This window comes from Gobius niger, assembly GCF_951799975.1.
Source record: "Gobius niger genome assembly, chromosome: 13".
NCBI lineage: Eukaryota > Metazoa > Chordata > Actinopteri > Gobiiformes > Gobiidae > Gobius > Gobius niger.
In genome coordinates this window covers 14461281-14487542 of record NC_136864.1, presented here as the reverse complement: position 1 = coordinate 14487542, position 26262 = coordinate 14461281, and the positions used below count along the sequence as shown (strand labels likewise).

The 26262-nt window shown below is 40.9% G+C and overlaps 1 protein-coding gene across 2 annotated transcripts in view; it reads left to right on the top strand.

Annotated features, from left to right (window-relative positions):
- The window catches only part of brinp2 (bone morphogenetic protein/retinoic acid inducible neural-specific 2), a 170942-nt gene that overhangs the window by 41925 nt on the left and 102755 nt on the right, over positions 1-26262 (top strand). The window contains exon 2 of one of the 2 annotated variants that reach the window (XM_079569071.1): positions 6510-6601. The exons of the other annotated variant lie outside the window; for it this stretch is intronic. The gene's annotated coding sequence lies outside the window, so the exon portion shown is untranslated. The remainder of the gene's footprint in view (positions 1-6509; positions 6602-26262) is intronic. 2 annotated transcript variants of the gene reach the window in all.

Genomic DNA, 26262 nt, shown 5'->3' with positions numbered 1-26262 from the left:
CTCTAAAATGAAAAAAAAAAATACAGAGGAACCGAGAGTATGCAAAATGTGTCTCCAAAAATATGTATTTCCATTCAATTTCTACATTTACTTCTGATCTCGAGTGCCATTGTGCATTAGTCCAAGTTCTGAGCCCGGGAGCCGTTTTGAGCTTTCATCAGGTATCTCAGAGTAAACTCATTCATCACTGTACCTTTTTTGTGCTGTGCTCCGGCAAAACCCAAAACAGCGAAACCATTGTCAGTGCTCTCATCTATCACATTTCTGATCACGCATCGTGAACGCTGCCATCACTCCTCCGCATCTCATCCCAGTGTGAAATTGTACAGCCAGAGATATCAATGCCAGTTATATGCACAATGTTTTTATCTGTAGATAGATTTTCAAGCGTGTGTTTTTCTTTGAGAATGTGTGAGATAACAGCAGTGTACGTATCTGTTTTTGAGATGAATCACAGTGAAGCAAGACTGCAGGCTTTAGGCTCGATGATACTTTTAAGAAGAGTGTTTGAGACAAGGCAAGGATGAAAGAGCATAATACCTTTATAATGTAGATGGCTCCCTCTTGACATCTGCCTAATGCACAAAACAGCTTTGTTTTGTTTATAGCTTCTCAACACAACCGGCACCAGTTTAGAAAATGTTTGGATTTACAATGCCATCTAAACACTACAAGTTATAGGGGAGGGTTTTGCCACCTCAAAACAGCCTTGGAGTTGTTTGTGTAGGCTCTAGGTCTCTCAGGAATTACCCACTGAGATTTTCTTATATTGGCTACTGGACTGTGTTGGTTGAATCGAGGTTGTTTTGTTTCCATCTTGAGAAGCTTTCTCTCGATCTTATAGTCAAGCTACACAAGGTAGAGGCCTATTTAAAGGGACTATATGGAGTTTAAAAATGTTAAAACTAAGTATTTTCCTCCCCCTCGATGCTCCAGCCATGTGCTAATGTGTAGAATGAGCCCAGTTTTCAATGTAGTGTCACTACATTGAAAACTGTAGAAGCTATTGAAGAGCAATATACATACCTTGTTAACTTGCATCTAGCCCCTTTAAGCTCTTGGTGACCACGCCTGCCACTTATTTAAAGTTTCAATGATTAGAATAGTAATTGTTCTCCAGAGCCGTGGGAACATATTTTGGTTTGGGGGTGCTAAGAGACAAGATACCCCCCAAAACACTTTTTTTTGTGAGAATTTCCTCTTTATTAATATTGCTTGTAATGCGTAACTTGTCCACCAGGGGGTGCTGCAGCACCCTCAGCACCCTGGGTTCCTACGGCATTGTTGTTCTCGTCTGGGGTGAAACTGGGAGTCGTTGGGTCAGTTGGGTTGGGTTGTTAATGCAAATGGGACCAGAGCAAATGTGGCACCAAATAGATCAGAAACCAAGAAAACTTCACATGAGATGAACCAATACTCAACTTCTGCCAAGTACTGCTATAGTTCCAACACAAATTTACAGAATTTAAACAGGCTCTTCTTTTCGACTAAATCCAAGAGCTGGCATACGGTACCTCGAGTTTATACCAAATCATTACCAGGCTATAGCTATGGACTTTAATGAAGAGGGAGACAGTTTGATATCCTTCTCAACACATCTCAAGATAATACCAGACTATAATATTCTCTATAAATTTTGGCCTCGGCTGTATTGTAAGCCAAGGCTCATGTAATTTATTACTTTTGGACTACCCGAGTGCTGGATATAGTGCTGCTCGCTGAAATATGTGCATACTTCACATTCAGAACTGTACAATAAAAAAATGCTAGGCACTGAATGAATGGTGAAATAAAATACTTAGTCAAAGTGTTAAATACAAACGCAAGGGGACAGGAGCTGCATCGTATTTGGAGTTGTCCCAAGCAAGGATGAAGAGCATTGTTAAACAAACTCGTGCAAACTTACAGACTGAGAAGTACTAAAATGTTTGCACAGTGATTGTAATTGCAAGGGCTAATTCCTTGACATTTCTGAATATTTGCATAATTGTACCTTTTCACTCAGCAAGTATTTTCATTAACACACAAATTGAGAGTGCAGGTTGTTTTAAATGTATTTACACCCTAAAGACCTTCAGAGTCCTTCACAAGGTCTCATTTTTTCAGCAATGCGCACCTTTCTCGTTGAGCCTTCTGCTGTCCCCATAATCAATACGTCTTCTTTTGTTCAGTGCTATACTTTCCTCCATACATGTGTGTGCCCTTCTCCTGTGGATTCAGTACACCGTGATCGTCCATGCATGAAATTGGCACCATGAGAGTTCTCTGGGATTCTCGTGTTCAGTTTATTGTGTTTCACCTTTTGTGTCACCTCTTTTGTTCTATAAGCAGACTGGAAAAATAACTTTGATAATTGTGTACGTTCAGTTGCACATCAAAAAGTGTTGCTCTGTTCAGTTATGCAGATTGGCAAAATGTGATGGGACTGTGTAATGCCGGGGATACTTTCATATGGCCTGGGATAATGTCAAGGAAGCACATAAAAAGCGTGTGAGGTCAACATGGGACCTGCTGGCATGTGGAGTATATAAGTATGCAGTATCGGTAAATAGCAAGGTATAAAGAAATCGACTGTGCAGAGGTATAGTAGGTGAATGAATTTGAATTACATTGCTGCCTTTGGTGCTTATGATCTTCAAAAGTGCTCCTTTGTCTGCTGTCACTATTGTTTGTGTGAAGTGCTTTTGGTGACTCGTGTCATGTGAAAAGCTCTATACAAAAAGGATTGAGAAGAAAAATATTGTTCACTTCAACAAAGGGAGCATTTTTCTTTTTCACATTCCAGCAATTCACCGATCCAACACACTCGTTTGAAAATCGTTTGATGCATGGCCATATAAAGCATCAACTCCTGATGCTTTGATTTTTCCGTGGACAACTCCAGTGTGAATTAACAGAAATGTTCCTTGTCACGGGAAAGTCTTTTTCTGTACGTGGAGTCGTTAAATTTCACGGCAGATGGTAACTAATAAATTATTCACATTTTTATTGCTGACAAGTGAAATAAATCCATGTTGCATTGTTTCCACCTCTACTCCACCCACTGGGATTGGCTCTTGTGGCGTCTTGTAACACTTTGAGCAAAAGCCTGACTGGAAAAACACCAATAAAAAACAAGTAATTCCTGAAAGCTGCTGGTCTCCAAGGACGTTCAGACATGAAGGCGCGGGGAAGTTAATTCAGCAGGGGGTCTGATATTTATGAACTCACGGAATCACTTGAAATGAAAATATTTCGTACAATCTGGTTTTGAAGAATAGAACCTTTTGACATGCAGGTTGCTGTTATGTTGTCAAGTCCCTGTATTATTCTACCATCTGGACTAATTATCTAAATCCATCAACAGGAGAACCCAAGACGACCACACCAAAGGCACTACATTTTTCCCCACAAAATGTCACCATAGTTTCTGTTATTAATAGAAAACACAGGACCCAGGAAAACACAGCCAGAGTAAACATGGATTTCACTGATGCCCACAAACACACACAATAAAAACAAGTCGAGAACAGTAATAAAGCAGTACGAAGTAACTCATGCCCCTAGAGGCCTTGAGGTTTTTTACTCATTAATTGTCTGTGAGAGAAAATACTACATTGACAGAAAAGACAAAGGGAGAGAGGGATATTGTACATCCAATTAGACAATGGAGATATTCTTTTTCACTCAAACTTGGCTGTAAATACTGTTTAAGTGGTGCTAGCCCGCAGTTAGCTTTGCCTGTTAGCCTGTTAGCTTGTTCTTCATGATTCCAGTGTGTGTATTGGGGCCTCCGACACGGTGGCAGTCAAGTTGCAATTGCGGTCTTCTGGCCAGATGAAAGACCCCCCAATCACCCCATTAACACTTGTATAACCCCAATAAATTTCTTAACTAAAACGTGTGAAAGTCTTGCAGGCTTCTTTCTGGTTTAAACATCGAATGATCAGATCACCGCTGAGTAAGCATTAAATGATTCTCAGATTGTGTAATGAATACTCTGTGGCGAAGGTTAATGACGCATTAGTTGTCGAACAGTCTGAGTTCGCATATCCTTGTCCTGCAAACTGTCTCCGGATGTCAATGCAGGCACAACATCCGCTGAGATAAAGCAAGTTATCAGAAAACAAAGCAAAGAGCAGGGATACGGGGTCACTTTGCCAGTCGTTGACCTGATCTTTCTTGCTCTTTGGATTCAATTGCAAGTCATGATCTATTCTGAATGCGAGCTTTGTCAGCAGTCCCGCTCCGAAAAACAGGGCCCGATAAGCGTCCGCTGCTGCTGATGCCGATCTGGTCTCAAAATGACTGGCCAATGTTAATGACAGAACCGGTTAGAGCTCGGCATGCTTGCGCTTCATGTAGGTTTAGAATTTAAACAAAAACAGACAAAATGCTAGTTTCTGTCTTGCCACTATGGGGGTAGCAAAAATGCAGGATTCTTTTTTTACTTTTGCTTTTCAGATGATCTTTTCATTCTCTCATACTCTTTATTGAACATCTTTGCATTCTGAAGATAGCATTTTATACCCATTATAACCCTCTTATTATTTAATGCCTTTGGGCTGTATAGTATTCCTCCATGTCTTAACTTGTCTTTTCAGAAACACTGTCAATATGGCTGATGCTGCATCTTAAACTGCTCTTGGCAATAAGTTAGTTTTTTTAGTACCATGAAGAGCGCCGACGCACTGTGTTGTTTGCCCATTTAAACGTGTGGGGGCGGCATTTACAATGTCCTCTGCAAAGATTTTTTTCCTGCTAAATGCAGAGGGCAGCAGGTCAACGGCAGAACAAAAGTCTGCTGAGAAAATGCTTTTGGATATAGACATTGCATACTGTGTAAAGAAAGTATAATGCAGAGGAGCCGCTCCTAACATCACAATAATACATTTTTATGAACTTGAGGAGTTGAGGAGTTTAGGGAAATATGGCTGTAACCCAAGGAGGCAGAGAAAACAATGTCCTATCCACACAAAATTATGTTGAAAGGCTTTATCTGTAGCATTGATCAGAATCAGGAGAAAAACAATCTCAGACATAGTCAACTGAGACCTTTGAACATCTTGGATTGGGAATAAAATTTATCGAGAGACAATTGGTTACGGGCCAGGATCAAAATTAAAGATTGATTCACTTTTCCTTATCAACAGGCTCGGAGTAAAAAAGTCTTTTGCACAGTATTGCACAGTATTTTCTGTCGACAACAGGTTCATTATTTCAATAGTTAACTTTTCAAATTTGCAGAATAAATGGCATGAACGGCTTCAATACCACAAAATAACTCAAGGATAATTACCCTGAGCCTTAACTAAAAGCGAAATGAAAATGGAGGTAAGGCGAGCTAATTATTAACATTTCTATGTTATTTTTGTATGATTACAAAAGGACTGATATGACACTATTATTCAGGTAAAACATATCAACTCACTTGTATGTATCCTATATTTAATTTGTGACTATAGCAGAACTTCAGAATTAATCCATGCGTTCACTTACTCTATTTTGTTATATTAAAGTGTATTTTCTGTAATTTGTTGGGACAGTTCCCTTATGTAGAATTGGTGTTGATTGTCTTTTAACATCAAAGGAATCATAAAAAAACGCACTTTCAATCCCAGCCACTCTCACTTCTGTCTCCGTCCGTCCACGTGCCCTTCCCGCTCCTCCTCCTTTGTCCCTGTCCTCTGCCGCTGCACAGAGAGGGGGGTTTGTTTGGTGGCCGTGGCGGCCTGTCCCTGGAGACAAGGTGCGCGCCGGAGCTGTGCGGGACACATGATTAGAGCTGGCATGGCCTCTCTGCCAGGGGCACACCGCCTCCAGCCTCCCGCCTCCCACCTCCCGCCTCATTCCTGCACCCGCCGAGCACCAGCAGCCGCCAAAAAAGCCCTAACACTTTCACATCAAAAGTCCCTGCGGCGGTCCTCTGAATAATTGCCTGCTCTGCCCTTCTCTGCGTCTTTATCATTTAAATAAACATGATGCCAAATGTAGCCGCAGGTTCATGCAGGTGACTTAATGTTTTAAAAGGTGCTGACCTGCTCTTGGGCTGTGTGCAGGCTTTATTAGCACTTTTGATGTCTCACACCCTGAAGGCTATTCACCTTATTCTGGGAGTTCACGTGGGTGCCGCCATGAATTGTGTGTGCCCTTTCACTGGTATTAGTTTACATAGGATTAAGAGAAAATCAGTTACTACATGGACATAAAGATGTTTTCAGGTCTCTCAGAGAAACAGTGCAGTGTTGACTTGTCGGTGCTAATGAGCATTGGACATTTTATACAAATCAATCTACTGTAGGGCTGTCCCGGACCAAAGGTTTACTTGGTCGATCAAAAACATACCCTGCAGCAGCGATGAATCGACTAAAAGGAGGCGAGGCATCTTATCTGACCCAAACTGCACTCATAAGACATACAATTTCAGGAGCTCATGCTGTAACAACTATAAGGCATAGACAAACACATTTATTTCTAAAAACTGTGCATCATCATTTAACTGCAAACATTTTCCCTCTTTCTCCACTCAGAGAACGGACTTCACGCTCTACTGGAAGTGTCAATACAACAGAAGTGCCGATCCGTGGCAAAAAGAGGCGCAAAGTGGGTGGGACGGAATAAGGTGAATACAGGATCTACTATTGCTGTTTCCATCTGCATAAACCACCATATTGATTATATTCATATGCATTTTTGGAGATCTTGCTTCAAGGGATATTTCAGGGTTTAGTCATCCAGAGTGTTGTTGATTTTTAATTCATGCAGTCCTTATACTTGAAGCGCATGTCTATGGCAACAGGTAGCCTGCATTAAACACAGTCTGACCCACTCCACAGTGCACCTGAGGCAAATCACTTAAGACTACCAATATAAATGTCTGTGTAGATAGAATCATATTTGAAATATTACTGACCTTGCATAACATGAATTACCGCATTTTGAGGGACTGTTTTCTAGCAGATCACTCCGCCGCTACGTAGCTTACAACCACAAAGCTGATCCTGCTCAAATATGAGTTATTTTAAATGCAAAATGGTTAGAATTATTCTATCGACACAGGTATTTATATCAGTAGTCTGGTGTTATAAGTGATTTGCCTCAGGTGCACTGTGTTTGGGTCAGACTGTCAGACGGCTACTAGTTACCATAGACATGCACTAGCCTAGCACCACTAAATTCTTCAAATATAAGGACTGCATGAATTGAAAAAATATATATCTCCAGAAATCAACAACACTCTGGATAACTTCCAAATGATTTCTCAGATGTGTCTCATTTTTCGCTCATTTTTTTTTTATAGGATGGCATTATATACTCAGTGGCATATACGACAGGCAGAGAATAATATACATCTGTCCAGGCATAGTTTGCATCCACACAAGGAGCTGAACTGCTGATATTTGACATGGCTCTGATTCCAGATGCCTTTGCTGACTCTGATCTTTTTGGACTTAGGACCTGGCACAAAGTGTACCCCAGCCGTTCACATATTCCACTCATCCGTAAAGAAGTTGCACATTATCATTATCAAGCAATGTTTAATACAAAAAAACTTAAGCTAGTTTTTAGACTTTAGATTGTGCGCTTTTAGTGAAGGGCATGTTTTTGCTATGCACAGCAGGTACGGTGGTGTGATTTTCCTTTCCATCACGGTGTTAAAACATTTAACATCCTTACTATACTGTATTCTCTTTGAAGTGAGTGCTACAGATCAAATACACCTGACCCCCAACCCCCCCTCCTCCGTCTTTTCCCCCTCTTTTTCTTTGAAACTGCACATTTTAAGACATTGACAGTTGCTGCAAAACTGTTCAAGCCTTTTTAAACATGAAGAAATTGTTGAAGGGAATGAAAAGTACACCTTGACATTGACCTTAAGCTTTATTATTGATACGGAAAATTAAAGGCATGTGATAAAGCTTGTGCTGCACAATACTAGTACTTTTGTTTTGACATTTAACTACGTACTATTGATTAGGTAGAGCTGCCACGGGCAAAATAGAAAGCGTATATTATTCAGGCACAAGTCTAGAGTCAATATCCAGTGAGTTTCAACCACTGCAATATTGTCCCGGACAAAGTGATGCAAACTGCAAACCTTGCCCACTAACTACAAACTGCCAAGTCTCCTAAACGCGATCTCACTAGAACGCTATTGAACAAAAGTGAATTAATGTCCTCCTCATAAGCACTGTTTCCTGGGGGGAACCCTAACATAGGGAGCAGGTCAAGCGTGTTGGCTAGTCCGTCTCTAATTAATTCTGAGCAGTAAGTGCAACTCCAGCTGTATCGACCTCACAAAGTGCAACCGCCGTAGTCAGAGCCAATACATGTGTTATTGATTCTCAAAGGATCACTGGGGCAGTGTACAAATGCCACATTGCGCCAATAAAACTAAAGAGACGTCCATTGCTGTGTTCACATCCTGGTGCGGCCGAAGTTAACTACCATCAGCAATATTAGGCCGATCAGTTATGGATTTGGGCCTGTGGCAGGAAGCACAATGGACAATGATCATTTAATGGTTTTGACATCCATTCTTTTTTATATTCATCCAAGGTTTGTACTCTCACAAAACTTTGCAACTAAGGGGGTAATTTATCAAGGCGGGTGCTAAATAGCGGGTATAAGCTGAAAAATAAAATTTGCTATTTTGTTTTCATTCAGGGTTTCTCAAATTGTTATATGTGTAGTACATTTAATAATGTATTTAAGTTAGGTGCATTTCTTATTTTCTGGTTTACACCCAGTTTAGGTGTGTTTTAGATGGGGTGTAGGCCTGATTTGACCTTGATTTAAAGCAGTACTAAGTAACTCATACCCCTAGAGGGGGATGTTTTTTTTTACTCAAACTTACTTTACTGGCTGTAAATACTGTTTAAGTGGCGCTAGCCCGCAGTTAGCTTTGCCTGTTAACCTGTTAGCTTCTTCTTCTTGATTCTATTAGTGTGTATTGGTGGCTCAGACTCCCAGAGGGACTACGAAAAGGATTTATTAAGGTAAACAAGTTACTTAGTACTGCTTTAAGCCTGGTGGTACTTGATAAGAGATTAAAAAAAAGGATGAAAAACAGATTTGGGGTTTTACACTTTGCAATTATAGTGAAATAATTACGCTGCAGCTGCAATGGCCGGAGCAAACTTATCACTTTATGAACTAGAGCCAGAGAGGACTTGGAAGCTTGAACACTAGCATCTACATTTTGATGAAGCTTTTTCCCTGTGGACAGAGCAGCATATAGGAGCTCATTTAAATGCTTGTGATGATCAAATTATCAGGAAATGTCAGGCGTTCCCACAGGCTCACGGTGATGACGCCGTTTGTCACCTGGGCTCAAGTACCAATATATAACCAGGCTCTCCCAGGACATCTTATTAATGTGTTTCCACAAGCCTATTATCTGCTGGATACACACACATTGGATTTTAAATGACTGAATGTTACCATTTTAACCAAATTATGTGTCTATATATATGAATGAATGAATTGTTTTTAATTTTCAGTCAATCATTTCAGTTCAGAAGCAAGTATAAACAAAATATTATGTACAGTATAATGATCTGAGGTTACAAAAGTTCTAACTTCTAAACTTCTAACAGAATTAATTCACATAGGGCCTCATTTCCTTGTTTCCTAGTTAGTGTTGCTGATTTCTGGAGATATTTTTTTGGGTAATTCTTGCAGTTATTATATTTGAAGAGTTACGTGGCGCTGGGCTTGTGCTAGGCTAGCGCATTTCTATAGTATCAGCTAGCCTGCATTAAAACAGTCTTACGCACTCCACAGTGAACCTGAGGCAAATCACTTATAACGCCAGACTAACCATATAAATGTTTGTGTCGATAGAATTATTTTTGGAATATAACTGACCTTGCATCACATAAATGATCGCATTTTGAGGGACTATTTTCTAGCAGATCACTCCGTCGCTGCGTAGCTTATACAACCACGAAGCTGATGCTGCAAATGCAAAATGGTTAAAATTACTGGCAATAGTTTCTTTCCATTTTCTCTTTGATCATAAAAGAATGTTACAGTCATATAATTGAGCTGAAATGAGCACCGCAGTATTTCTAATTACACAGTATTGAAGAAGTAAGACGATAACTTCATGTTTTGCACCATCTGCTCCATGCACATATCTGTACACACTGCAACACACTGTACATGTGTAATCTTTATACACGGACTGAAAGGACACAGAGGTGACACTCCACAGAAGAAGATTACGCAGCTCTAGCCTTTTCGAGACATTTACAGTTCAGATCCAATTTTAAGCGCCACCATTTCTCACAATCTGCCCCTAGAATGCCAAACATGTTTGATATTTGCAGCCATCACAGGGGCCTGCACTGTGCGGACACCACACCAGAGAAGATTAGTTTCCCTTAGGTCAACAAGATGGGACAAATCGCCTGTTCCAGATCCGTATTTTCCTTCAACGGTATCTTGTATCGTATAATCCGCAACAGCACAAGGAAGTAAGCGCCTTTTCCTTCACCAACCTGCACACCTTACTCGTATCCTACGAAAATCGTAGTGGTAAAAAAAACTAAGACTTGGTTGGTATTTTATTACTTAAAATATGAACTGTTTGTTCTTTGAGAGAGAGAGAGTGGTGGAAAGGTTCTCTGGTCAAATCACTGGCATGCACCAAGCAGAGAAAAGTTTTCAGGAGATTGCAGAGACTAGTCAAATTGGGCTCCAAACGGCAGGATGTTCAGCTGATTGTCTAGTGGTTAAGGCTGCTGGACATACGACAGAAAAGTGTTCCCACTCCAAACTATTTTCTAAAAGTCTCTTCTCATTCTTGACCCCCTTTCACCCTGAACTGTCCTATTGAATATAGCCTATGGGTCAAAAAATTCTTAAAAAAGCAAAACAAGACTAGAAGGATAGTGGGGGACTATTTTCCACTTTCCCACTTCCAATATTGGACTAAACTAAATCTTGCATGCATTGCAAAAGCTTGTCAAAACAATGCCACAGCGAATGTGTCCCGTAATCAAAGCTTAAAGCCACACCATGTAGAATTATACCCAATAAATAAAATTGAAATACAAGCATTTATTTTATGACAGATATTTTCATTTTCATAAATGTACACACAAACATGCGCCTTGGCTGTGAGCACTGTATAACTGTGCCGGGAGTGGGTACGTCTCCAGCACGTCTCCATGGAGATGTGACTAAAGAAAAAAATTGAGATTAAAATATATTAAGTCCCCATCCAGATCCATTCTTTGATTGCACACTGCAGAAATAGTATTTTCTGTATCGGGCTGGTCCGGGGAGCATGTTTTGTAATGGCAACAATATAGTCCAAAATGTTACGCAGTGTGCCTTTAAGGTGGTCCAATAAATTATTGGTGTGTGGCCTTTTGATTTGTTTCTTTTTGACCAAACAAAGGCATAAATGAGTAAAGCATTTTTTTTTAAATGTAAAAAAAACTTTAATACTGTACTGGTACAATTATGCTGCTGCGAGCTCTGACAAATCTGTTTTACCACTTAAATATCGAGGGTCTCAACACATGCTGCTCTCGTGTCATTTTCCCTTCGGTCTTGAGTGAATTAAAGCACTAGGAGACAGATGTGCGGAGAACAGAGCAGTTGTCAGTGACTGCACATTGTATCCTGAGGGCCAAGTCATTTGCAGCTTAAGTGTGCATACCTCAGATGAACTCTTACCTAAAGTTAAAACGCTATCATCTTCTTCCCACTGAATAATACAAAAAAACCCACAACTTACCCAATCCACAGAGATGTCTTTCCCTTTCATTTAAACCATAAAACCAGTCTGTTTGAGTCAAAAAGGATGAACTTTAAAGTGCACAGTAGTGGGTAAGTTCTGACATTACGAAAGTGATGTTTTATTTCTGTTGGAGAAAAGGTTAGACGTGGTGCTGTGTTCGCCGATTCCAAACGAAGTCTATAACCCACTGCTGTAGAGTAGATTTTCACAACTGTACCCAAAAGGTGGGAGATTTATTCACAGCACAGAACTAAGCTGGTTAGGTTAAACTAAACTGATCAAGACATTTGAGAAGTGTAAATGCTAATCAATCCAAGGCTCTTCACACAAAATAGTTCCTCTGGTGCAACGGTCTTTCTGCTGCTGATGTTATGCAATAGATTTACGATGTTGCTTATATAAGTCACTCATTATAAGAATGCTGATGTCTGTAGACTTGGTTCTGTTGTGGTTTTTATGTGAGGAAAGTACGTGTTCAATGGCTGGGTGGGTTTGTTATCCTGTTGAACAATAACGAAATAAATAGTGTCTAGATTATATAAATTATGGTACACTATATTATTCTAATTTAGTATTCTTTTAGTTTAGGACTAGGCTTCACTTTCTTCGGAGTTTCAGAGTGTTCTACCGTATTTTCTGGATTATAAGTCACACTTTTTTTCATAGTTTGGCAGTGGGTGCGACTTATACTCAGGTGCGACTTATACATCAAAACGTATTATTTCACATGTTTGTTATTTTCACACTGACAGCCACTAGAGGGCACTCTAGGCTTGTGTACCGGTATCTGCTACTCCTGTACCACTGAAAATGTACATAAACGGTAACCGATCAGCAGAAAGAAAGTGTGGAGTGAGCGTGACACTTGTGAGGGACTGGCGACAAGTGGAGGTTACTCTTACTGCAATGAAGAAAACAAAAAAAGTTAATCAGGGGCTAAAACCTGATGGCCACAGCTAGAGGACCGAGTTCGCAAATGAGAGCTTGAATAACGTGCTGGCGGGAGAGGCTTGTCAGCGGTGCGGTTACGCCACCATGCCCAGGTAGTTGCCAAGGCTGGTGTGACTTATACTCCGGAGTGAGACTTATAGTCCGGACAATACGGTATTATCTGTCTTTATGTAGAGAAACATTTGTGGTTTTCACCCTTTTAAGCCAGTGTGTATCGGGTTTGATTATGGTTTTGTTTTGCGGGACGGATTGAAAGGCCTATATGCACATCCTACGCTCTAAGTTTTCACTTATGCACCCCTGAAGAAAGTACAAGACATGTCTGTGCAAGCCTTATTGGTATAAGAACTAATTCATTCCTACCTTTGTGAAACATATGAATAGTGAGTGGAGGAGATGTTTCTGTGCTTTCACGGTGTTGTATGGCCACTGTGCAACTACAACTCCACATATTGCATTTTTTGGTGGGCTGTGTAAAATAGAATGTAGCATGGGCCTTTGTGACTCCATTATGTGAGTATATACCAGAGACTGTAATCGAGTGAAGGTCACTGCTTTCCAATTGATTATGGTTTAAAGTCCCCCTGAAAAATAAGTATATACAGTTTTAGCTTGTCTTAGATTTTCATTCTCTTACATTGTGAAACATTTTCATGCATTGCTTCTTCTCCACTAAGTGCCCTACCTTTGTTGTGTGGGATTTCAAAGTGTGCCACAGTGTTTGGTGAGTGGTTGCCCGGACACTTTTTATGTCTGCTGGATGTCAGTATATTGACTTTGCCAGCCCGGATAGTGGAGTAATGCTCCATTAAACTAATTGTTTGAGAAGTGGTGAGCCGCTTTCAGAGGACGGGGGCTGCAACGATTAAAAATGCATAAACGGACACACTGTTCCGTCGGTATACACGCGCGCTTACATGCGAGTGGGAAAGTCGATGAGCGCTGGCCTTTTAGTGTTAGAAGTGATTTTTAAAACAGTGGCTGTAGAGGCGTTAACACACGCGTCACGTCATTGATCCGACCGGCTAACCTGTAATCACTATTCCTACATCACTCCGGGTTATCCAGCGAGATGGGGACTGTAAATAGTGCATCACGAGTGCACTTCACTAGTAGAGCTGCTAAGTGGGAATTTTGAGTGCCTGATCTAGAGTTCAATTTCAAAGTCATGGAGCGCCTGCCGAAAAGTGCAAATTGGCTGCAAGCTACGATGTAAAGCAGGCATTTAAAATAGAGAAGTCCCCAATGCGTATTTGTGATTACACGCATGAGAAAACACAACGCCCAACCTTGTCAGTCTTGTAGGCCAAATAAGGATGTCAAGCCAGCTTCACATCTCCAGGGTGTCATCATATAAAAAATTCATTTAGATGTAAAATGTGGGACTATGCCACGCAATGCAATTTAACCTTCACACCACATTTGATACAGGCCTCAGTATATGCTTACCTGGACAGAAAGTTAATGGCGATAGTAGGGCATGACACCCGAAGGTGCTAGTAGTGCACTTTCGCATTATTTGCCAGCGCATGGAGGCAACCAATTTTGAAGGTATTTAAAGCTATTTTAAGCGAGATAATTTGGTGCCACGGTAGCGCTGTGGTTAGCGCTCTTGCCTCCGCCTCACGGCAAGAAGGCGTTGAGAAAATCCACCGATATTGAAGTGTGTTCATGTACAAGGACAACGCCACAACATAAGGTGTGATGATTGTTGGCTTGAGACTGTGGGGGCTCCATCTCCCAGCACCCAGCTCTTCAGGACCTCCCTTGGAGTAGAAGAATCAGCGCTGAAAGATAAAACAGACATATAGGTAGGCTTGGGTCGAGAGTTTTAGACAAACAGCGTTGAAAAGGCTGGGCTGGTATACTGTAAATAGGGCATCTGGGTAAAAGAGGTATGGTAACAAATTTGAAGTTCAATATATTGAGGCAAGAAAGTATCGCGATGAACAATATTATTGACTCTAACGATACTAGATATTGTCATTGTTCTAAAAGTGCATCATAATATCCTAAAATACCACACAAGCTGCAACAAACATGAAATATAATGTAAGTCAATTTTCTTCCACTTGAAATCAAAGTTTTACAGAGAAAAAATAGGGGCGAAATAAATATCGAAAATATATCGTTCATCTGTTATTTATTGAACAATAAGTCGATATAGTAATTATCGTGACAGCTTTGGCGTGGTTAGGTGAAGGAAGAGTGGTTTGCTGGCAAGAGGAATCATTTGTTTGAGGCGTGGACCAGCTCCTGATGTTAACTCAAACAAAAGTCAATACTAATAGTAATTAACATACTGTGTGCATCCTTGTTACATACCTCAGCTCTGTTAATTATCAGTTTTAATATAGAGTGGAATTTCACACCTACTTTGCAAACTATTCTAATTAATTCAACTTATATTCCAGACATGGCTGCTGCTAATTAACCTTGTGTGTTTTCCTTTACATACTCTTCACTCATGCACCGCAGTTCGACATGTGAATTAAAATTCATTAACTCATTAAACAACTGCACAAACGGATAATTGTATTTACATTGCAATTTTAAGTCAAAGTTATCAAGTCTGTTTTTTATTCGAGGAACTTTGACATTGCGTGATGTGTATTAAAAACCATACTTAATGAAACCGATCTTATACAAGCTTGAATATTTATCATTTTGGATTTGAGGCACAATCCAATAGGGTGCAAGGAGGTGAAGGTGTAGATTTTAGCACTGAATCTTCTTGCTACATCTATTATAGAAAACGCTATCTCAATGGCCGCCGCCTGGGCGCCGCCATGTTTATTTCCCATACCGACTTTGAAGCTAAGCAGGGAAGTTCCTGGTTAGAACTGGGATGGGAGACCGTTCCTCCGAAGCTAAGCAGGGAAGGGCCTGGTTAGGACTGGGATGGGAGACCGTTTGGGAACACCAGGAAGCCTGGCGACAGTACTGAGTGTGTGCGTGGTGCGTGGACATCCGCGGCCGGCCCCCACGTGACGCTCCCACCGGCCGCGGGCATTGGCCACGGGTCCATATGGACCGCGGTGCTGCTGTCCGAGGACAACCCGCTGTCACACAAACGCGAGTGCACGCGAACTGACTGCCGTGCGTGTGCGCGCATCCACACAGGGCGATGTGTGCGTGTGTGTATGTGTGTGCGTGTGCGTGCGTGCCCAAAACCTGCTCAAACACGAGCCTCTAATCAAACGCGCTGCTCCGACTGATTTCTCCTCCGTGTGAGTCCAAGCGAAAATGACACCACTTAACGAGCGCATGGCCTGCACTGCGTACTTTTTTTTCCTTTTTTTTTTTTTTTTTGCTGCTGTACCTTTTGTTTTCTATTTTGCTTTCACGTATTGTGAGCCTAGAGGTACATTTGATTCTAAAGCAGCTTTGAACGCATTGCCAATTTTATTGTAAGGTTATAAATACTGTCTAATAACGATCATTAGGCTATTTCAGTTCAAAACCTACTCATTCTTTTTTTTTATTGTACACTACCGTGATGCACCAAACCACGGGTCCTGCACCGTCACCCAAACCGTTACAGCTGAACCCCTACTATTTATCCATAATTATTCCACTGTCTCTTGAATCCTGTTCCCCAAGTTTAGCGAAAACATTGTCGTACTTTATAAGAAAGGAGCACGGGTGCATCAAACACTCCAATTGCAGTTTATTTGACATTTTTTGAGCCTTCATTCTTTTACTCATTTGTAGTGGCCATAGTTTTTGGAATGGGTTGGGAACCACTGGTCTACAGCTGAACTGTGTGACGGGTTGGACATTTCTTTGTAATCACTCACAATCTCTGAATATCAAATGTGGAGACTAGCGAGGCCCGGCCGAAGGCCGGGTCTCAGCTAGTATTATAGAAATCCTCAAAGGCGCCCTCAGAAAGTAGTAGTAGTAATACAGTATGTTATTGTCGTAGCAGTGCAGGTATTAAGTGTCTTTTCTCTCTGGGATCATGGGAAAAAGTTTTTTTTTTTCTTTTTTTTTAACAACTGAATTGCAATTGGTGTGACAGAAGTCTTAGTTAAAGTTCATTTGTGTTTTTCAGTGCCATTTTTATTGCCTTTTACACGATTATAAATTATAAGAGAAAATGATGCAGATGTTGGGCAGAATAGCTCAAGCAAATCCATTAAACTTAATTTGAATATTTTAAAACAAACTTTAAAAAAACAAAAACAAACACTGATAAAATTTGCTCCTGAAATTGCTTCTTTGCTCAAAGCACAGCCCCATTAATTGCAGTTTGCTGCTTTTAGAGTCTTCCTCTTTTATTGCACATTTTGCAGTTAGTAGTCCGCACAGGCACTCCACGCAATTATACAGTAGAAATGTCACTTTCCCCCTGAGGATGTTCTGTACTGTCATTATGCATGCTTTGTTGCCACGTTTGTCGTATTCCTCTAAACTGAGTAAACAGAAAGTAATACTCCTGGGTGTTACCACTTTGGTATTGCACTAATTTTATGATGCTATAATAAAAACATGCCCATGCAAAATAAGAGGAAAGTGTTGAGATATTGCATCTTAAATTGTGTTATTTACACTATAAAGAGAGCTTGTTTTATTAAACGCTGTATTTATGCAACTGAACCGTTAATGTGTTGTCTATGTGTGTTGAAATTGCGCTCGTGCTTCACAGCAAGAAGGACCCGGGTTTGATGCCTTGGCCAGACAGGGACTCGCCCCGTGTCTGGTGGGTTTTCCTGTACCGCTACAATAAGCCAGGATGACTGATGTGAGTAAATGAATAGTGGTGGGGTTTGTTGGTGCAAATGCATGCAGTCGTTTTTTTCATTGTGGACATGTTAAAGGGGCTAGATGAAAGTTCTGTTTTTTATACTCACTACTGCCATCTCAGGCCTTATGCGTAACTGCAGCTTCTATAGTAAGCTCGTGCATGACGGCACTTCGGACCCGAATTAACACCTTTTGGAGTGACAGTGCAGGATTTTAGAGGCAGTTGTGGCAAATAGGTTTGAGCTGATTCTACACATTAGGACATGGCTGGAACATGTAGGAGGAGGGAAAATACATAATTTTAACATTTTTAAACTCCATATAGTCCCTTTAAAGAGGCATGTCGAGGCTTGATTTTTATACTTGTATTTAATTTGGAGATATTTCCAATTTCTTTGTGTAATCTTTTCAGCTCTATTTCCATGTGTAAAGGGAAAGGCGAGGTCTGGTGATAGGGAAGGAGTAAAACAGTAAATGGTATTAGGCCTTTGTCTGTGTTTTTCTATTCCATATGTGTGTCGTTATTGTTGTTGTAAAAGTTATTACTTTGGTTTAAGCTCCTGTTCAATACCGTCTTACAGTATTTGCTGCTTGCCATACTTCTAGGATTCACTATTATTAATTCTATACCAGGAAAACTGGAATGCATTAGTTAATGATCATCATTGATTTACAGCAAAGAAACAGCTGAATTGCAGCTTCATCTCCGCAAACATAATATTGCTTCTTTTTTTCCCTCTGTGTAATGATTTTCTGTACTTTCTACCATGCATCAGTCTATTAGCTGTATATGCTGCTTGTTGCCCGATGCTTATTGTAAATCAAGGCGCAGTAAGTACATCAGCAAGACCAAGTAGTTTTGAAGCATCTCGCATACTTGTTTTGTCTCTTTTTGTTGAATTCTACATCCGACTTGTTTTGCCCTGAATGATCATCATCACCTTGCCCGGAGATTGGACTTGTGCTCCTAAAAGCCTTTGTGATGATTTTCCTTAAGGAGCAGACTGTGTAAAAGATAATGGTGTGCATACTCCGTGGCCAGGCTTAAAGGTTGTCTGTGCATGGAGATAATGAAGTGGGTGATAAATGGAGCTCGGAGAAGACAATGGGCTAGCGCTGCAATGAGAAGACACGCCGCGGAAATTAACCCAATTAGCACTTCATGAAGCCTGGTAATTTCAGCAGGGGTTAAAAATACATCACAAATGCATCACATATTTCTCTTTCCTTTTCATTCAGTTCAGAGAAATTTGCCGTCGCTGCTGTGGCTCAGTGAAGCAATTACCAGATCTGCTCGGGCTTTAGCGTGGAGGGCTGCTGCTAACTAAATAGCTTTCTATAGGAAGCCCAGGGGAAGCGATCATTAAGAGACGGCTGTGAATGCCTGTGATGTGGTGGGCGAGCTACTCCCTGTGGGTCAGTGTGTGCGGTGCATGTCCCGTGAAGGCCCTGGAGACTGCAGTGCATCTGTTCCACATGAAAAGCACGGCACATCTCTATAGTGCCGCTGCTAATGCGTCTGCTAATGCAGGCAGGTGATGAGACTGAGCCAGGAGTAAGACTTCTATCATGCCGTCTTTGTGTTGATGTACAGCGGGTCGTCTCTTTGAACAACAGACATATAGCTCGCTGCTGCTCTTATGTGCTGCGAGGTTGCAGTGGTGAGTCTTACTCAGACTAATCCAGACTTTAAAAGCCCTGAGTTCTGCTCTCATTGATTCACACAAAGCTAATCTCACAAATTTGAATTCCTCTGCTAGTGGCTGACGAGATTCAATTTGCACGCTTATAATAAGGTTCAAAACGAGGCATGGGCTCCCCTGAGAAATTGAGCAGATTATTTTCTTCAAAAACAGTCCTGGGTGGTAATATAATGTGTACGGCCAAAGACCAGCAGACTTCATTATGACTGAGCGAAAGAGCTAAATGGCACAACACATGTCGGCGCGTGATTGAGACCACGGCATACAATTGGTCCGAATGAAGCATCGGTGCCACAGAGAAGGCAGCTCTACTCACACCCACAGAGATATAGAAGCTGCATGAAGAGACTGGCTCTATTGCACATGAGAATAACAGAAGAACATCAAGACTGAGGCATGAAATATTAATAAAAGTACGAATATGATAGTGGTGCATCTGAAGTTGTGCTGTAGCAGCAACAGTAACGAAACTAACACGACAGAGGCAAAGTGAGATGTAGATAAATATTCTTAATTCAAGATCTTGTGCCTGGCACAAAGGTAGCCCTGCTACAAACGCATGGTTAGACAGGCATCATCTTGCTGTTGCCTATTTGACTGCGGCACTGGCGAGAGGGCGTCGCTCAGGCTATATATCAAAAAAAGAGGTCGACTGAGGCGTGCTTTATTACAAGCAGCACTTTCCTCTCCTATAGAAGCCTCACATTATTTTCCTTATTTACATCGAGCTGCGTCTTGTTCCTCCTTTAGCATTACGGGCTTTTATAAGCTTCATCCCTCAAACTAAGTACTTGAGTTAAACACTGTCTATGTTCGGTGCCGGTCCTTTTATGGCGCGGGTCGGCACACGCTCGGCCGTAATTGCGTTAACACGACTCAAACAAAAGCACGTGTTCACCCACCACCACTCTCCCTTCCCCTCGCGGAGTCTGGTTGGAGGAAAAGGGTTGTTCTACAGAACATCGCCATTGGCGATGGGAGTCTATCCTGCTCTTTTAATGCGCTAGGGCTTGGAGTTGCTCCTACTAAGAGTAAAAGTTACACTATAGGCTGCGTTGAAATACAGGAATTTGCTGATTTATGTTTGTTCAAAGAATCAAGACTTATCAAGACTATAATGTAAGGTAATAAAGTGACATTCATTTTTCAGATCATCTAAAGTTTGTCCGATTGTTTCCTTCCACCATAATATTCTGTGGTTGTGTTCTTCTGGCATAATATACTTAGGGTCATTGTCGAATATGTCATAAGTGAAGAATGAAAGCCATACCCCTGCGAAGTATGTCACAAAGCATAATGTGGCTTTAAACAAATCAAAGTCGCTGCAGCCAGTGTGTACCCCATGTTTAATCTGACAGGGCAACTCTGCATGAGTTGAATGCAATATATTCACATTTTATGATCCAGTTTAAAAGTGGCATTACTGTAGAGCAGCATAATAAGGCCTGAAACGGCAATATTTTGATTGCTGTCCTGTATATTGCTATAATGATATTGCATATTGCAGTGTTTTGCTCATGAAAGTGTCAAAACAAGACATAATATTATCACCTATTATTTGGATTAAGATAATGATGATACATTTTGCAGCTCTATTTCACTGTGTGTTTTGACTTAGGCTTTGGGAAACAATTTGAGTGTGAATTTGTTGAACTAGCACACACTTTTTCCATCTATAGTGTCCTTTTGTTGCACATTCAGTACAGTTAGTTGCAAAGGCACTCTCATCCATAATACAGAGGAAATGTCACTTTCCCCTTGAGGATGCAGTGTTTGTCAGCTTTAGTTCAAACTCAGTCATATAAAACACTGTAACACGGAGCATAAATCGTGCGGTGAGTGGCACAACCCTGCACAGAAATAACACGGGAACATTTGGGCCACCCGCGTCGAATGTTCAGCCGAGCCTCTCTTAAACTCCAGGCTGGGACCTACCATATTTCACAGCCCCACCTCAAACTGGGGTCCCACATGACACAGTGGCAATGAATAATGAGCCCGTGTGGCACCCAGGGGACGGGATTACATTTTTCATTTTGTTCCAGGAATGAAAAAAAAAAAAAGAGAGACCTTTGAATTATGCAGCAGATGCTCCACTATTTATCAAAAGACCTCCGCAATAGAGGTTATTAAAGAACAAACAGATCTGTATCTATAAAAAATGCAATATAAAAAGTATTGTGAAAATGAATAAAAAAGGACATTTCTTCACAGTCAGAAATATGACTGAATTTAATGCGAAAGAAAAGTAGCAACACAAGAAATAGTATTATTTTATTTTTTTGGCATATTTGAATATTCATAGTAAATATGTGAGAGACAATTTATGTGCAAATATTTTTTAAAAGCCTCTTTCAAACCACAGCAGGTTTGACCAGTAACACCTGTAAGTGCTATTTTTCATCAAAGTGAAACTGAAACTGGAAATGTGACAGCAGGAATACTGCGCATCCACCGTCTTTTTCTCCAAACACCGGCGTAACGAGAGCAGAATGTGACGATTACCTGTGTTGACGGTCGGCCTCTGTGCAGTTCGGCTTTCCCTGTTATTGTATTGAATCCGCAACTTTGGATGGACGTTGATTTGAGTCACTGCTCAGATCTATCCCAATATTGCACAAGCAGGATGATTAAACATGGTCAGCAGTATGCCATCTGTAGTTATATTTTGGATTAGCCATTGTAAAACTGCCAAAATACACATTTTAGCACAAGGAAACGGAGAAGAAATCTCTCTGCAAGTGATTGTGTATTGAGTTTGTTGTTGGTGTCTATTTTTAAGGCAAAGTTTTTAAAGTTGTTTTGTGTTTTTTATTGATAAGCTCTGCGGTGCATGTCATGTATGTGTATGGTGTGTGTCATCATTACTTACCGCCAAACTGAAGGCTGCAGACACTTGAGCAGGCTGCGGTAGATCCAGTGCGTTGTCAGAGGCACAGACAAATGCGTAAGATCCTGGTCATCATCCGACTCTCAAAAGCTTTGTTATGTCAGAATCAGAATACTTCATAATTTGCATGGGAAATACATCAGTTGCTGCTGCTCCGATCAAACTCGGACCGACAGCAACAAGCAGCTACCCGTGGCAGCGCCTGAGTAGAGTTTCCAAAAAAAGTCAAAGAATAGCACTGTCCGGGGAAAGCCCAAATACAAGCCTCAAATCAAATGCCCTGCTCTGAGCGTGTTCTGTCTTTGCTTTTCTTCTGTGGAAAGCAAAACGAAAAGCATAATACTTAACAAGCACCTGGCCTACACTGCGCTGCATTTTTGCTCATTTTTTTTTGTAGCTTTAAAGCACCCAGATTTTGTTTTCTATTTTGTTTCGTATTGTGAGCGTCAGGGCATATTCTGTTATCAAACCGCATTGAAAAATTAGCAAGCATTGACAATTTTATGATGCACCGAACTGTGGGTCTGTTAGATAGCTGAACCTATTATGGTCACCTTTGTTTATTATGCCTGTTGCTACAGCTATATTTGAGTAATAATTGACATTAATTTATATTTTCTTGAGCATGGGATGTTCCTGAGGAGAATCTGTGTGCCTGTGTGCATTCAGCTAAATGTAAGTTTTATGCATTACATTGGGTTAGGATTTCTTGTTCTCTTTGGGGGCACACTTAATAGAAATGGCCCTCCTGACATTGTGTGAATACCTTTTTACATGTACCTTCCGTCCTGTTGGAACTTACAGTGGAGCGTTCAGATCACATTTTAATATGTGTAATTGGACATTGGATCAGTGGAGTATTGACTTAGAAAGAACGAAATATGACAGAAGAGCTATTGTTTATGTGAATGCGCCTGTCAACCCTGTTATGTGGAGCTAACATTGGTTAACTTGCAGTCCTTTGATCTTGATTTCAAACACTTCCTTTTGCACCATGATCTCCCTTCTTTTTTTATACTTGCAACACAAAGGAAATTCAAACAATAGGATGTATTGAAGTGAATTTTACCGTGCATGGGAAAAAAACAAGACCAGTGCTTTTCTGGGGTTACCATGAGTCTAGGTCCAGCCCAAAGAATGAGATCAGCTGACTACAACATCCTGAATGACCAGGTTCTTCCCTGATGGCACGGGAATATTCCAAGATGACAATGCCAGGATTCACCGGGCTCACATTGTGAAAGTTTTGGTTCATAACATACATTTCACGCATGATTGGCCACCACAGAGACCAGATCTGAACCCCAATTGTGAATCTTTGGGATGTGCTGGTTAAAGGCTTTGCCCTGTGGTCACACTCTCCCATCATCATGGTGAACAATGAACGCAACACTGGATCTGTTGTCATTGCAGAAGCTTATTGAAACAATGCTACAGCGAATGTGTGTGCAAAGTGTTCATGTAAAGTACACCTTTCAAGAGAGTTCTTCTGTCTCACAATGACTTAGTGCCCAGACCTGAACTTGTTTACTTGTTCAGTTCCAAACGCTGTATTGAAAGAGGTGCAAAGAAGTATGATATCACTGAGGCAACCCCTACAGTGGACCCTAATGTGGGAATCACTGATTCATTGAAGAGAATCCTTTAGGGACAAAGTTAAGTCTCATTCAAACTCTATTCTGTAATTCTGTGCTGTTCAATCCTCTCATAGTGAAGAAACTTTTCCTTTGTGTGCACGCATGTGTGTGTGAGGGGGTGGATGGCAAAAGAAACATTAATATGACAGTATGAGCACAAGTTCCACCTGCCTGCCCCTTGCAAGATGCACGACTTGCACCGACCATAACTTACCCTGTGAAATGGCCTTAAAAGAGATGTCACAGCCCTCATCGAGCCAAAAGTGACCCCGCGCCAAAGTAAATAGCAGCACATTATGCACCGTTCGGCCAGTGATTAATAAGTACAGGGAGCGGTAAAGGTCAAAAAGTAATACGAGAACAGCAAGCAAAGGATCTGTGGTGCAAATAGAGCTATTCAAATACAGAATACATAGAGGATTTGGAGGATAGGTCATGAGTGAAATAACATTATATAGGGTTATGGTTTTGCGGTATTAATAATGAAACGAAAATGCCTGGTATTAGCAGTAGTTAAGTAAACAATGAAAACATCCATCATTTGGTTTTTTCTTCATGAAATAAATAATACTGTAGGCTTCATGGCAGATTTACGTTAACTTTTCGTAAGGCTAGGCATGCACCATTGTAACAGGTTTTTAAAAAAGTAGTGATAATGTAGATAACGAAAATAATAGTATTGAACTAAATTATAATGAACTTCTAGTATTCCGCATTTCCCTTGAGCACTAACTGACTGAGTTTATGCCGTGCCTGATTTGAACCTCGCTCATCGTGTCATTAATATTCACTGCACTGCGCAGGTTTGTCCTAGGTTTGGTCAAAGCGCTCTGAAATGGCCGCTTTCCATTCGAATTTAGTCAAGGTTGCAGACCACTCGTGACTGTCTGTGGCTTTGAATCTGAATAAGTCCATCTGCGCTTCGGCGTCGCGAAGTTGGCATTGCAAAATCCTCATCATTTCTATCACTTGACTCCGACTAGCACCATTAGCTTGCGTATGTCCCTAACTGGCAGTGCGGCTCTTGCCCGCACATGCCAACTTACTTAGAGACCAGCTGCTTTATGTAAAAAATCTCTTTTTGGACATGGTAACGAGTGAATCCAATGAAGGTCCTAATTTTACTAATGGCTTGTCGTGAATAGTGGTTGCGAATAGTACCTTGGCAACCATTTCCTTTGGCTGAAACGGTGACAGAGAGCCCTAACAAAGCATTGAAATTGCACATAATTATGGCTAATGACCACCAGAAGGATAAGATAAACAGCACTTGTACATACATGCAACAAAGAAAGTAATATCTCTCGCAGTCCTTGAACATGCTATAATTATCGAAAATCATCTTACGCGACATTGAATGGCCTCAATTATAGTTGTTTATGTGTGGATTTCCATCGAAAAAACTTGGGACTTTTGCAATGACTAATTCTACTCATGAGTTTTTGTTGTCAATTTAGCGGTATCTCGAGCACTGTTGATATAACAGAGTTGGTTAAACGAATCATTTAAATGCTAGGCAGCGCTCCGTAGTGACCACAAATTACTTTATCTGTAGCTCTGCAAATGACATTAGTGGCAATAATATTTTGAAACGAGAAGTGAGTGCATCCATGAGAGGATCCTGAAGAGTCTCCAAAAATCCATTTAACAACTTTCCAAGTGCCACTGGATGTGAAATCGGATAAAAAATGTTTAAAAAAAATCATTTCAAGGACAGAGGACAGGTTAAGGCAGTGGTTCTCAGGCTGGGGTCCGGGGATTGAAGTTACTGAAAATCGTATCGACACACTGGAATCAGAGGACGTTCAGGGGACCGTGGGATTTCTTTCTGTTTGATAAGTGGTTCCCCGGTTTCAAAGGTTTAGGAACCCTTAGTCCACTTTTTACTATGTTACAGTATCTCATCAAAAGCATACCCAGAGCTGTGTTTCGACCCACCCATGTGTCTTTCAGTCGTCTTTGAATCATCTCCAACTTCCCTTGCCTTTCGGTCTCTTGCTACATTTAAGTCTGTCATTGTGAAGTAAAAAAAAACTATAGTTTACTAGCTACACGAGCCCCTTTATTGAAACAGCTGCTCAGGAGGGGGCGGGGCTTACGTCAAACTGCTGAATATCAACATACTGTCTCATTTTCTAACTAAAGTGTTAGATAGTGATAAAGATGTATTTGAGATTATTATCAAATACCTACAAGCACAATACCCCCTCTTTACAGTATATCATGTAGCTACTTTATTTGTCCTCTGCATTTCAGTTTCAGTGGGACTACCTGTCAGGAGCAGGGACTCCTCTCTCTCGAGCGAAGTTAGGACAAGGCCACCATCAAGCTGATGGATTTACCTCTTGTGCGAGGTCGGCTATGTATAATGTGGGTACTGACTGCCAAGGGCTTTGAATAATACAAAATAATAAAAAAAGAGTCTTTATTTTGTTCGATGAGTTCAATCCTCTCACGTTATGCAGTCACGCTCTGGTTCAAAGTTTGTCTGCCAGTGATGCTCATGCAGTTACTGTTTACGCCCAATGTCTCTTTGTTTCGGTGTAGTGGTGAATATTCATGACAGCCGCATTTAGACCAGTGCTAAATGACTGGCTG